The following is a 12,899-nucleotide window of genomic DNA, read 5'->3' on the forward strand; positions in this document are numbered from 1 at the left end:
AGTTGTCACGCGACTAGCTTCGAGGAGGCGGAGAGGGAGATAGATAAGTTTGAAGGATCGTCAGCCATGGTCAACAAGCGTAATCCCTACATTTTTCTATTATCTATTTTGTAGTGCCTACTATGAAACTTTTTAGATACAGAGCTACAACTGCCATGTCATCATGGTACAGCATTCGTCAATCCTTTTGTAGCATTCTATAGCATTCATGAATATTTGAAAAATCGGCAACTCAAAAAGATTCCTTGCTTGTAGAAGATTTCAAACAAGTTCACCATAAACATGCCCCGCCCTGCGCAAAATCGCTATTTGAAGACGCCAACCTATCTCCGCCTACGAACACGTTTGCTCGTTTCTGTAATATTTTTGGCTCGTGAGGCCCTGGATGTTAGATTGATGATCCATAATATTCCTAATAGCGTCCGCTTTCGTGTTTGTTTGCTCGAGAAAAATCTAGGGATGATCCAGCGCCGTTGACAGGCGAACAGCCAGAAATGCGTGTACGCATAAATAGAGAAAAGTATGACAGCGGCTAGTATACCATAGATTAAGAACAAATGGTTTAGCAAAAGTGTCGCTGTTCAATTGTGCATATAATATAATTACGTAAACTCTTGTGGACGCTTCGTTGAAAAAGTGCGGGAGCCGGACCACGTGAGTGTCCTCATAAGTAGGCAGCCATTGAAAGGCCAAGGAGTAAGATTGGTACCCGGACAAAGTGTGCGTGAAAGGCATTCTTCAAAAGTTTCTACTACCCTTCATTGTTTTCTCTACCACTACTGTCGTTAGCTCCTCATACCCGTCGGTTGAACTTATCCATCACTGACGGTCGTGGCGCTGGTATGAAGAGGCTGCAGCGCTGCTAATGCTGTTAAAGCGTTATTATTTTGCTCGCCTGTAGTCCCACGACGTTCTCGAGGTCTCTCTTCCTAGCGAAAAAGTCATTCATCGGAGTATAAAAGGTAAATCGGTAGGAGAAGTTCTTTTTACTCTGAGCATAACTCAAAATGCTATTACCATTCAGAACAGATCTCGTCGGCACTTTCGGCTTGTCTTTTTCTCTTAAGCCACAGCGTCCCGCAACACGTTCGATTCAAAATTCGGTAACGGCAGCAATTTAGCACCCGAATATCAACATGCCAGCCACGAACGTTCCTGTATTCTTAGAGCTCTCTTTTTTTACGGTAGCAGGTGGCAACGACTTTGAACAGTCTTCCTGCTTTCTTGTCTGGCTGTCCCGTGTCTTCGGTCTTCGACTGCACTTGGTAGGCTACTACTGTTGGCTGGTTAGCTAGCCTTTCTACCGATTTGTCGATTAGGTAACAGATCGTCTCCTGCTTGTTGAACGGTTTAGCGGCGGCTAGGCACGATAACGCATTCTTTGCGTCGTCGAAAAATTGAAAGGGGAAGAAGGAAGGAAACTGGCACGTCGTAAACAGAAAAAATCGGTTCCCTGCTTCGCTGAGTCGTTGCTGCTGTTGTTGCTGTCCTTTCCAGCCGTAAATGCAGAAGGCACGAAACCAGGGTGAGTCGCCTTTGACTTCCGTCACTTTAAAGGCTGACCATCTAATGTACGTAAACGATACAAAATGAGAAGATTATCTCAATGATTGGACTCCGCCAAGCATTTCCATCAAGCTGTATTATAAAAAAGAAAAATCAAAATGCCTGCTACTAGTTTATACGTTGAGACGCATTCTTTCTAGGACGAGGTCGTCCGTGAACTATTTAATAATATTAATACTCGGTGGTGAAACGATTTAGCTAAGTCAAAAACAAAGGACGCTAGGAAAAATTGGTCCGTAAGGCCATTGAACAGTGGCATCTCAATTAAGCAATAACAACATCGCTAAAAATCCGTCAGAAAAAAGAAAAAAATTTTGGAGTTCCCTTTATTCCTTTTTCATAGCGCTTCTTGAACCTCTTAAATCCAATAGGAAATTCATAGCTTCAAAAATCACATTTAATATGTTATTTCTATGTATAGGGATCAAGAATAGGGAAGAAAAAGGTATCTGTTCCGATCTATTTTATAGAAGATTTTCGAGTTCATGGGTTTGATTAAATCAGCGACTGCCAAGCTAAAGGGGCCCATATAGTAGAGCTTGCACGGATTTACAAGCCGACAGTTCAGAACAGAGTAAGTGATTAGTTAGTGACATAGGGAAATAAAGACGAACAATTCGAAATACGTCGAAACGAGCAACTGGGCTCACGTTTGCTGCTGTTGTTTCATAATGCCGACGCTCGACGGTGACGGCTTCATCGGTAGTTAATCCAAGTTCCGTGCGAAAGGAACTGTCTCTGTTCTTTGCTAAACGGAGAGTCAGGAGTTGACTGGTAGTTTCCTTTCCACTTTCTATTTCTATTATATTCTTATCGCAAGACAAAACTGTCGTAGGAGGCCTAAGAATAAGCTAGAAAATTTTCTGTTGACATCAGCATCCACAATGCAATGACCGTGCGAAGTGACAGACGAAATCGTCACATTAGGGCGAAAGCAGGCGAGAGCAGCTGATTACATTATGTAATAAGAAAGATGTACCATGGGTCAAACATTTGTGAAGATGTGTCACGTATGACGTGGCGTAGAAAGGACTTATCACCTACTTCAAACTATGATAATACTGTTTCTGACCTTGATTTTACCCATATTATCAAAGATAATAGAAAACAAGTGGAACTAACCAAGGTGTAAGACAAGAAACTATCGAATCAAAACACATTGTATCGGCGATGGTGGAGTTATACAAACGGAACACTGCCTGAGCCGTGCAGTTCTTCCTCACATGGAAACGTTGCCTCTAAAAGAAAGATTATCGAAATTTCGACATTTTTGATATGTATGCAGGTGAGAAGTCTACTACGTTTTTAGCAGTTGGGCTATCTGGGCTAGCTAACAATGTTTTTCTTTGACTTTTGCTAAAGGTTTGCGACAACATAAAAGTAGCGAGTATTTTTCTACTATTAAATTATATTCAGCTATTAAATACAGCATCGGGTTATTGTTTTTATTACCAACTAAATGCCACATCTCTAGTTTCTGAAACAAATCACAGCAGCTGTCACACATTGACCGCTGGAACTAACGAAAATTGCCTATACAAGTCTGTGCAAATAATTACGACTACGAACTTATGGATAACATTTGGTAGTTCTTTATTCCAGAATCTTATGTAACCACAATGGAGGCGTAAATCTCATTAGTGCAATTCATTTGTTGGGAGAAAAATGCCCACATTGTTACAATTCCAGCTTAGTCCTCTAATAAAATGAATCGCTGGGGCACTTAAAACCTGGTTTTACACGTCCCAGTAGAGCCTGTTAAGGACCTGTAGCACACGAGACCTCATCTTTGATTTACTTAGATTGTCCCTAAATGGTTACGAAGCATCGACTTCATCGCCAGATAATTTTCAAGCATTCTCTGTATGGTTTATTAAAGTATTGACTTATCTACACAAAATCATTAGTGGTTCGCGTAGTTGACCTTCAGGGGCACAAAAAGGAGGCGAACTGTTAGCTATTTTTTTTGCATGGCAATGGTTGTTCTCTGTGCTAAGCAAATGCCGACCTATATAATCTTATTACCTCCAACGTATATGTTGTGTGCATGCTCACGAAACAGAAGTATATAAGCTACAGCTTCTTCTTGGTTTAATCTGAAAATCGCTTCCGCTGGTTAGCGATTGAGTGGTGTTAAGGTTACTGACCCGGCAAAGAGTTGGTCTTTATCCGATAAAGCTTTTCGTGTATCGAAACTCGTCGCGGAGTTTTACGTTAAATGATAAACATCTTGAGTAACTGTAAACAATTGCTTGAGGTTCGACTGTGTTTGCACGTAGAAGTGATAATAATAGTATAGGTACTGCATGAACTTTTTCCTACTCTGAACTGCCCAAATTCTGGCTACCATTCGGAGTGCAGCTATAACGACTTCACGCCGGAATCCTAGTTAAAGGAACTTTATTAGTTCAGGATATTTTGATCTCACTGCAAAGATAGTCCTTTCTACTTGATAAATATGACATAGAATCAAATACTGAGCAGCGCTGTCTCTTTAATTCGATAATTATACACGTACGTGAGCCAAATGTACGCATTGACAAAACCAAAACTACTAAATAGTATTATGCGTGTTTCCGCAAATTTGAAAAAAAGAAAAGTATTATTTACTTTGAGGGTCTGAAATCTAACGACCTGGCTGAATATGGTCTACCGATCGCGTTGCGCGACAAGCAAATCAGCTTTCCAACAGCGAAGGCTGTGATTCTTCGTTCGAGCAACACCTGGGCACGTGTCGCAAGACAACCGGTCGCGTAATTACGTGGTTGCAGCGGAAGTCGCTCCCGCTCCCACCAGCTCCGCATGCTCTTCGTCCGGCGACTACCGTCTATTTTTGGACCTTCAAAATGTTTTTAGCAACTACGTCTTCACCGTAGACGACGTTCCGAAAATGTCATATCCTCATTCTTCAAATAGCAGGCTGCATATTCCTGCACACGTGTGATTGATTCTTTTCCTTAGTAAAAGCAACTTTTTCTTAATGAATGAAAAGTAAGTTTCTATATCATGCAAGCAAAAACTTGCGGTACATATAAGAAGCATATGCTTAGGATCGCAGTCATATAGCGGTGCGGAGCAAACCGAATTCTCATCATTTTTGTTTTTTTTTTTGTATTGTATGATTGGTAACAGTATTGAGACCTATCGGTACTCATTTCGCTGTCTCCATTTCTTCTACTGTTTCGCGCTCACTCCGCCCTCTTACTGAACGTAAGAAGATTGTGTTCCTATTTGAAGAGAAGGTCAAAGCCCGAAGCAGTAATACAGGTCGCAAGCGTGCACAAAGCTAGACGAAACACAACACGATAGCCGTCACACTTCAACAGCGTAAAGCTGTACCACAGCTCTATGTCGCTTGCCTGTTATTCTTTGCTTACCTCTTTCCCTTTACTTTCAACCCCGTATTTGCTTCTTCTCAGACTCATCTTCATCTTTTTGGCACTACTGTCGTTTCTTCGGTTTTCCCTTTATTTATATCTATCATCCTAGTCATGAATCGAACGAAGCCTGTCGTCCTCTCCTATTTACCGCAGCCAAAGCACCGATAGTGGCCACCGAGACTGCAAGAAATAGCTTCGGGCCAGCGCTACCATGCTAGCAGGCAAAGGGTTCGCAAGAACAAGTAGAAAAAGTATAAAAGGCAGGTTCTCATGTACCTCCTTACTGCGACCCACTTTCGTTCGTGCTTACTCTCCTTGCTTAAAGGGCAGCGGCTGGTGGCACTACGATGATAGGCGGCAATAACTAAGAGATCAGGTAAGATATTACTACGAGTGTAAAAAACCTAACTGTATGGATTAGCGTGTATTCCTGCATTAACTGTTGCAAAAAAAAAGCTAATTCATAAAAAAAACAGGTTAGATTATGATTATTATTCATACTATCAATTTAGAATATTTATAGATATCCGAAATCCTGACTGGAACATGTTTCAAATTTAGTTTAGTAAACAAATTACGAAATAAGTTTTCGGCCGATGTTTTTGGGAATAAGGCAATACCCAGGTCTTCTTACGTACCTGCATGTTATTTTTCTGTTCTGGGAACGAGTATCAGTAGTTTAAAACGAATTCAAATCGTTGACATAGCGATTTCAAATCTTGGATTGATTTCAAACCAATTTTCTATGCGAGTATCTCGAAACGAGCGTACGTTTATTATGCACAGGTGCGCCGCTACGTTTCTCTAAGGCTAGATGCTGTATTTGTTTCCTATTTAAATATAAAGCCAGGAGTCTTTTCGACAGGCAAGGAAATAATATTAATGGACATCTACACACGTACAAAAGCCAAAACTAAATTCCAAGCTAATTCCGCAAAATCCGCTGATCCTAGCTTGTTTCGCTTTTATGCAAGTCAGAATGGGGTTAACAGAGCGGCATAGTACTCTGGCTGCTGACTAAAAATGTTAACGAAAATCTAAAATCAAAGATTCAGACCTCGATTCAAAAGAACTACTACGTGGGTAGCAGGGCACCCGTTCGGTGGAATCGAATGCCACAGTCCAAGTGAAAAATTTCATGAGACAGCCCACAACTAACGAGATGACAAGCCGGTTGAGCCCTTCGAAAAGAAAAGGAACTCTAGCTATCTCTTGCTGAAACTCACTGTTTTTATTCAACTTATATCTATAAATTTTGGGGCCTTTCATAATCCGCCTTACCTATACCTCAACATAAGTGAATTCTTATTGTCAACGCACGTTGGTAAAATAAATGTCTTGCATACTCTACAAACAAATCTTTTAGTGATAGCGGAAAATAAGGTGTTACTGAAAAAGATGAGGAAAAGAGCTCACGGATTATTTCGCTTCAATTATTGCAGTAGATGAGGTAACATCCCTATATAAACCGCCTAATTCTAGGTTAGAGTTGGACAACGAAATAAAACTTTGGAGCTGCATGACGTCTTTCTATAATATATTATTATCGCAGATCACTCACTGTGTGAGTCACTTTCTGAAAAAGGTTAAAGCAGTGTGGGAACAAGAGGCGCTAGGGGCTTCCGTATCTTTGGGGCGTCGCATGTTGTCGCACAAGGGGCTCTTGCAGGCATTGCCACTAATCTCTTCTGACGGAAACCTGTAGCTATGTGTGTACATATGTACCGGACGGCTCAAGCTATAGCTTCCACAAGAACTTTAGTAAAGGCCGTATACCTCACTGTTAGCGCCAAAGTGTCATGGGGCTTCAGTGTATGTTTTTCAGTTTCTAACATTTCTCGTGCCATCTCGCTGTGACACTTGGCTCTTTCACCTAATGAGACCATATGTAACGAATACTAAAAAACCGGATAAAACAGGATATATATCCTAATAAAGCCGAATTACCCATTTATCTTCACCCGTGCAAAACTTAATGCTATCCCTTCGTTTACAAAAAACATCAGCGTCACGGATAATCCTGTAGCTGCTGTTAGCACCACTATTGCGGATACAGGAGCTATCATACTCCCAACGAACGGAAACGCGAGGCGGCTCAGCTGACTACTGCCATCTGGATATTATGAATCAGCTGGGCTGCACGGCTACGTTGGTGATCCTGGCAGGATCAGAAGCAGTGTAGTGTCTAGTAGAAGAGGAAACAGGAACTAACGAATCGTGAAGAACACCGACGTGGGCAAGTCTTCCCCCTCGCGAGCTTTTGCACACAAGAATTTCACAACAAACATACACATACAACCTATAGGATGCTTACAAGTATTCCCATAGAGCAGATATCAATCGTTTCTTCAAGGACACTCTACTTTCATGATTTTGTTTAACCTGATTGAGAAAAAATAATGAATTGTTCATCACGAGCGTACTTCACATCACGAACATATCATGTATGCCTATTATATACGTGGCGAACTCATGATTTACATCAATGTAGATTGGTTTCTACGTTGGTAGTTATGTGGTCTACATCTTTTGCCTCCGATATGACCTTTCATTTATCTACGCTGCAATCGGACCCGAATCTCTCTTCGGAATTCAGTAACCATAGGCATTCGATACGATTAGAGTTAACTGAATGCGCGCTGTCGCTGGTAGATCGTTGGGGGATGATAACGTAAACGTTTCTTTTTTGCTTTCCAGTTCTACTGTACTTGGCAGCCTTGTCGCGTTGACGGGCGATTCGAATCATTACGGCTCTTGGCCGAACTCTTTTTAACGCTTGATGCGATTTTGGCAAGGCAGTCCAAAATACACGATGTGCGTGTGGATTTGAGGACCGCAGAAACCGTAAACTGGACACTGACAAACTTTTGCCATAGAATATCCTTCGTAAAGAAATGGTTTCACGAATTCGTTTTTTGTGTAATAAGTCCTTTTTGTCGAACGTGCTTGCTCATACTATTCACAATTTTTACCATGTCGATAATGTATTAACACACACACACACACACGTGAATCATTGTATTAATATTAATCTATACACAACCAAAACAGAGTGTTTTGTTAACCGACCGTTAAAGTTTCATCCCGAAATGTTATGTAGATTTGGTCAAATTGTTCATCTTTTACGATGTTAAACGACTTTTACAGCAATCTCTTGTGCATATGCAAGAATAAATCGTCAGGGCTGAAATGGGCTATCCGTTGACAAAATGGTAGCCGAAGCTTTGCGGGAAGGTTCATGTAAATGTGTTACTTTTTGATACCAAATCTCGACGAGTTAGCTATAAATGTAAGAATATTCGTATCTAAAACAGATACCTCAGCCCGAAAATAGTTAAAAATACATGGGATGAAGATACTTTTTGAGCTACGTTTGGGTTGTATTATATGAATCTTTGCAGATGTCAATTAATATGTTCCAGTGTCTGACAGGACCACCATTTGAGTTGCAGGATTTTTAAAAAATGTTCTTTGAAACATTTTTCGAGAGAAATGCCAAAAGGTTGAAATTAAAAATTCCAATACATTTTTGTATGGCTAAAATTGATATTTCAATGAGAAAAAAGACAAAAAATGGATGTGCTTCTTCTCTTATGTAACACTAAAATGAACATTTTTTGGGTGAAAGTCTATAGTTCCGGGCTGGTATTTGTTGATACAAATTGAAATTCAATAGATATTGATAAACCTAAATCTTAGTTTTCAAGTCGAGGAGGTCGTTTGGGTGGTGTTCTTTTTAAGGGTATTTTACTTCACACGAATTCAGAGGTATCAACGAGCTGAATAAAAAAAAAAACGTTTTTGCAATGATGACGTCCTAAAAATAAAGCCCACTCGATTTATGTACGTCTCTCAAAAGCAGACCACCCTAATTGTGTGCGTTTCGGAATCAAAGTCAGCTGGTCAGCACTCAAAAATCCCGTAGTCGTATTGTAGAAATGTATAAAAAGCCAACATATTACGAAGAAGACAAATTGAGAGCTGATTTTTAGCCTGGGAAACATATTTGAATAGAGCGATGAGATGACGGAAAATAATGGGTTAGGCAAAATAAAGTAATCGAAAAAGGACAATTGTTAATGCCTACTCGACCTATAGTTTTCGTTAGCCTAGGTAAAATAATTAGGCTAAATAAGCTAATTAACGATGAAATAGACGCGGCACGAAGCCGACGGCTCCGTCTAATAACCTATATAATTACCTGGGTATAATCGCTTTCCACTTTGAGTTATCGTAGATCTAAAAGAACAAATAATCACGTGCGCTACCCCAATTACCTGTAGATTTTTATTAGGCAGATTTGCCAGAACGACTTTGTTGTACCTTTTTTTTTTTTTTCTCTGACCTAACGTACGTTTCTGAGGTTTGTTGTGGCGCATTTTTAACCAGCGTGTATCTTAGAAGACATCATTCGCATCGCCGTTAGAAATTACCAAAGCGTTTCTCAAGGTATAGAGGTTTCAATAGGAAACCATCACAGGTTGCCGTCTACGGGCAAGTCGTCGGTGCTTGTTAGCTAAATAATGTAACTAACGCTTTCGATGCTGACAGAACGAATCATTTTGTCGCTCTTTTAATATGTTAATGCTTCCAAGCGGAGGATCACGAGTGACGGAAGCTGAGGCGCGTATGAAGGGAAGATGTGGAAATCGATAAGCGGTTGATTGATTGCCCGTTAACCAATTGGTGAAATGAATTGCTGCCGAAACGATCGATGGTGACTTATTCGATCGGGAGATAAAATAGACGAAAGTCTACGATGAAATAGAAACCTATAAGTTAAAGGGAAACTAAGGCCTGAAGGGGCTTCGGTAGACCAAACTCTAAGTAAGCACTTTATTTAAATTGTAACTATTAACCTCATCTTCCATCGATCACAGCTTTCTCTTACGTAATGTATCATTTAAATTTGTCTCAAATTAACTTCGTACCACTGATAGTCTCTATTAATCCTTATAGGTTATGTGTATTCTGTATTTTACTACTGTGTTATTCAAATAATTCGTCGACAAATTGGATTTTATGAACGATTCACGCTTTGTTTAGTGTGTAATGGAAAAGGAGGCAAGTTAGAAAGTGTAAGATTCCTTGTGTGTATGTATTCAATTTACTGTTACTTCCACTTTCCTTTTACCAGCAATATGTTCAATACTTAGATCGAACAATATTTTGTTTGATTCTGGATCAATTCTAAAACCAAATAAAGATTACAGCATGTTATTCTCTCCGATAGTCTGTCACGCACAGATACCTGCAAAGATATCCTATGGCTATCTGAACAGATAGATATCACTGAGTCAACTTAAGCCTTTAAGCTTCAGTTTTTTCCCTCTACTCGGTTCGGCTTCTCCAACTTCATCACTTATCCACTCTTACCGCAATCTGTTTCCTTCAAGTCAATCGCTTGTAGTTGTATGAAGCATGGCGTCCAGCCAGTTTGACGTGTCACTGGAGTTTTGTGATTACACGAAACTCTATGGAAAGCAACAGCAGGAAAATCGAGCAAGTTGAGATGGAACCAATTAGTGCCTTTCTTTTTTTCAGGTGATTTGGTCATCGTTCCTTCTACCCAAGTGCACCGCATTTACTTGGCTACAGCAGGGCTAATAGAGCGAACTGCCTGCGTTTTCTGGTCCGGTTTTAATGACGCTGGAGGTGAGTTGACCAACAGAAGCAGAAGATGTAAAACTACAAGCGGTGAACTTCCCAAAATTGAGTTCATCAGAGCGGTAATTTTACTGAAAACAAACGCTGATAGGATAAGAAAGGAGTAAAGCGAGGGTGCAATAGAAAGATACTGATATGATGCGCGTTCAGTTTGTAGCCGCGGCAGCGTCGCCTACCTCTCCCAACTCCGCTTTCTAGGCTCAGCTTGCCAGTGTTATTCTCTCAAAGCAAATTTTCTCTGACTCATGCTCGTAACCATTTCGTCTCCTTTCTTCAAGTGCTCTCCTTCCCGCCACCCCACAGCTTCAGCACTCGCGCACTACCCCTAACTTATACTCTAAGCTGCCGCAGTTTCTCTCATACCGCTGGATGCCTTTTGACAAACGCAGCCAATTCGCTATAGAGCGGCAGTAGCGTTGACTTCAAGGTGAAACTGATCTGGATGCTCCAAATGAATAAAGGTTACCAGGCGATGATGATACTGCAGGAAAAGTGATGACAACGCGGGATGGTCGAAAACGAATGAAGCGCATTCGGCGTTTAATAGAACGACAGGAGCGAAGCGGAGCGAGTAATCCTTTATTTGGGACGACGTATTTATTTGAGCGTAATTTGAAAGCAGATGAAGTATTTATTTAAAATTTTTTCTGTCCAACAAAACTCATCGGGCATATGGTTCGAATGATCTTTAATAGCGGATAAGTGTATTCGATATGCTTTCTAATTCTAGCTCACAAGCTTGATCTAATAAAACGAGAGCTCTGCCCTTCGTGAGTATATATAAGCTACTGTAGATAGCTACAGCTAATTATATATTACCTTTGTGATACTAGGGGGAAAACAGTAAAATATTAGCTTGGTAAAACCTTATCGTTGTTACTTTTATCGTTTTTCGTTCGTTTAAATTTTTCACTTCCTAATGGCCAGGTATGTGCCGTTTACCATTTTAATTATTTTGTGCGTATCACTAAGTTTTACACTATATCACAATTTAACGTAACTGTACTGGTACCAAAATGCGACAACCAAAATCGAAATGTACAATGTAACATAACAAATTGAAACCAAGAAAGAAAAATTAAAAAAAAAAAAAATAAAAACACCAGACCAATAGTACGCAATAAATTATTACTATAAGTGTTTAACATCTTACCTAAGAAATCGAATTTTTTTTCCTTTTTGAAATCAACGATCGATGCTCGATTTTGACGGCGACAACTACAGTAGAATACGTGGGCTTCTACATCGTCATATATAAACACCTATTTTTGGTTTATTCTCTAATGTTTACTCTCCTCCTCGTACATGCTGCTCGATTTTTCCGCATAGACCTCTCATCGTCAGTATCAAAGAACTCCATGATCTCTTCGGTAGTCGGCTGCTTCTTTTTTCTCAATCAATTTAGCAGGCACCGATTTGTATATATATATATATATATATTCACCTTAAATAATGCTTTTATTCTGTGACGTATCAAACTCGTATAACTTTAAAAAATGGTGCACTTCTGACAATAAGTAATTATTTGTCTTTCTTTTATCATCCCTTTGTTTGGACTTTTGCTTATTGAACAGTTTTATAAGAATACTATTTGTTCTGAGCTTGACTCAAAGGATAACAACTGCTACCGCATATATGACACGTTATTGAACTACAAGTAACCAGATATATGCGATATAAATCTTATTAAATAGTCCTTTCCCTATCTGAAAGTAATGATTATTCGAGAAGCAGTTTATGATTAAGAAAGGGCAGTGATCCTAAGTTATTAAGTTTATAAATTTAATTAAGTTGTCAATGACTCTTTTTCGTTGTACCTTGAAAAATGAAAAACGTATGGCATAGCCGCAGTTTTTGTTAACGCGGTGGTATCAAACGACGTTTATTTCTTTTGTAGATTTAGGCCCTAAGCACCAGCAGTATATATACACTATATTTTAAATCGCAATATATACGCTATATGTTACTCATATATATATATATATATATATATATATATATATATATAGAGAGAGAGAGAGAGAGAGAGAGAGAGAGCAGACAAAGGTATCTGTGAAGGTTTAAAAGTACGTATTTGTTGTAGACAATTATAGCATATTGGACAAAAGCTACGTTTTATATTTGAAATGTGTAGCCGTAGTGCACATATGAGCTAAGAATTATCATGTGCACACATAGGTATATATGGGGATCGAAGTATAAAAGCGAATGGCTGGCAGTGGTAAAAAAAATTGCAGTGAGCAAAAAACATAAAGTAAGGCGTAGATTTTGTAGATATATATACAC

The 12,899-nt window shown here is 39.6% G+C and overlaps 1 protein-coding gene and 1 long non-coding RNA gene across 13 annotated transcripts in view; one reads left to right on the plus strand and one right to left on the minus strand.

The window, feature by feature from the left end:
• The window catches only part of LOC111249148 (uncharacterized), a 334,604-nt gene that overhangs the window by 115,217 nt on the left and 206,488 nt on the right, over nt 1–12,899 (minus strand). The window lies entirely within an intron of this gene.
• Nucleotides 5,040–12,899, plus strand: part of LOC111249151 (uncharacterized) — a 34,543-nt gene continuing 26,683 nt past the window's right edge. Inside the window, exons 1-5 of one of the 3 annotated variants that reach the window (XR_015326649.1) lie at nt 5,042–5,322; nt 6,953–7,182; nt 7,644–9,773; nt 10,491–10,601; nt 10,892–11,774. This is a non-coding gene — a long non-coding RNA (uncharacterized LOC111249151). Of the gene's footprint in view, nt 5,323–6,952; nt 7,183–7,643; nt 9,774–10,490; nt 10,602–10,891; nt 11,775–12,899 lie in introns of those variants that run through there. The other 2 variants (XR_015326650.1, XR_015326651.1) reach the window with 2 other exon arrangements.

Source organism: Varroa destructor, unplaced genomic scaffold, assembly GCF_002443255.2.
Source record: "Varroa destructor unplaced genomic scaffold, Vdes_3.0 BEIS01000004.1, whole genome shotgun sequence".
NCBI lineage: Eukaryota > Metazoa > Arthropoda > Arachnida > Mesostigmata > Varroidae > Varroa > Varroa destructor.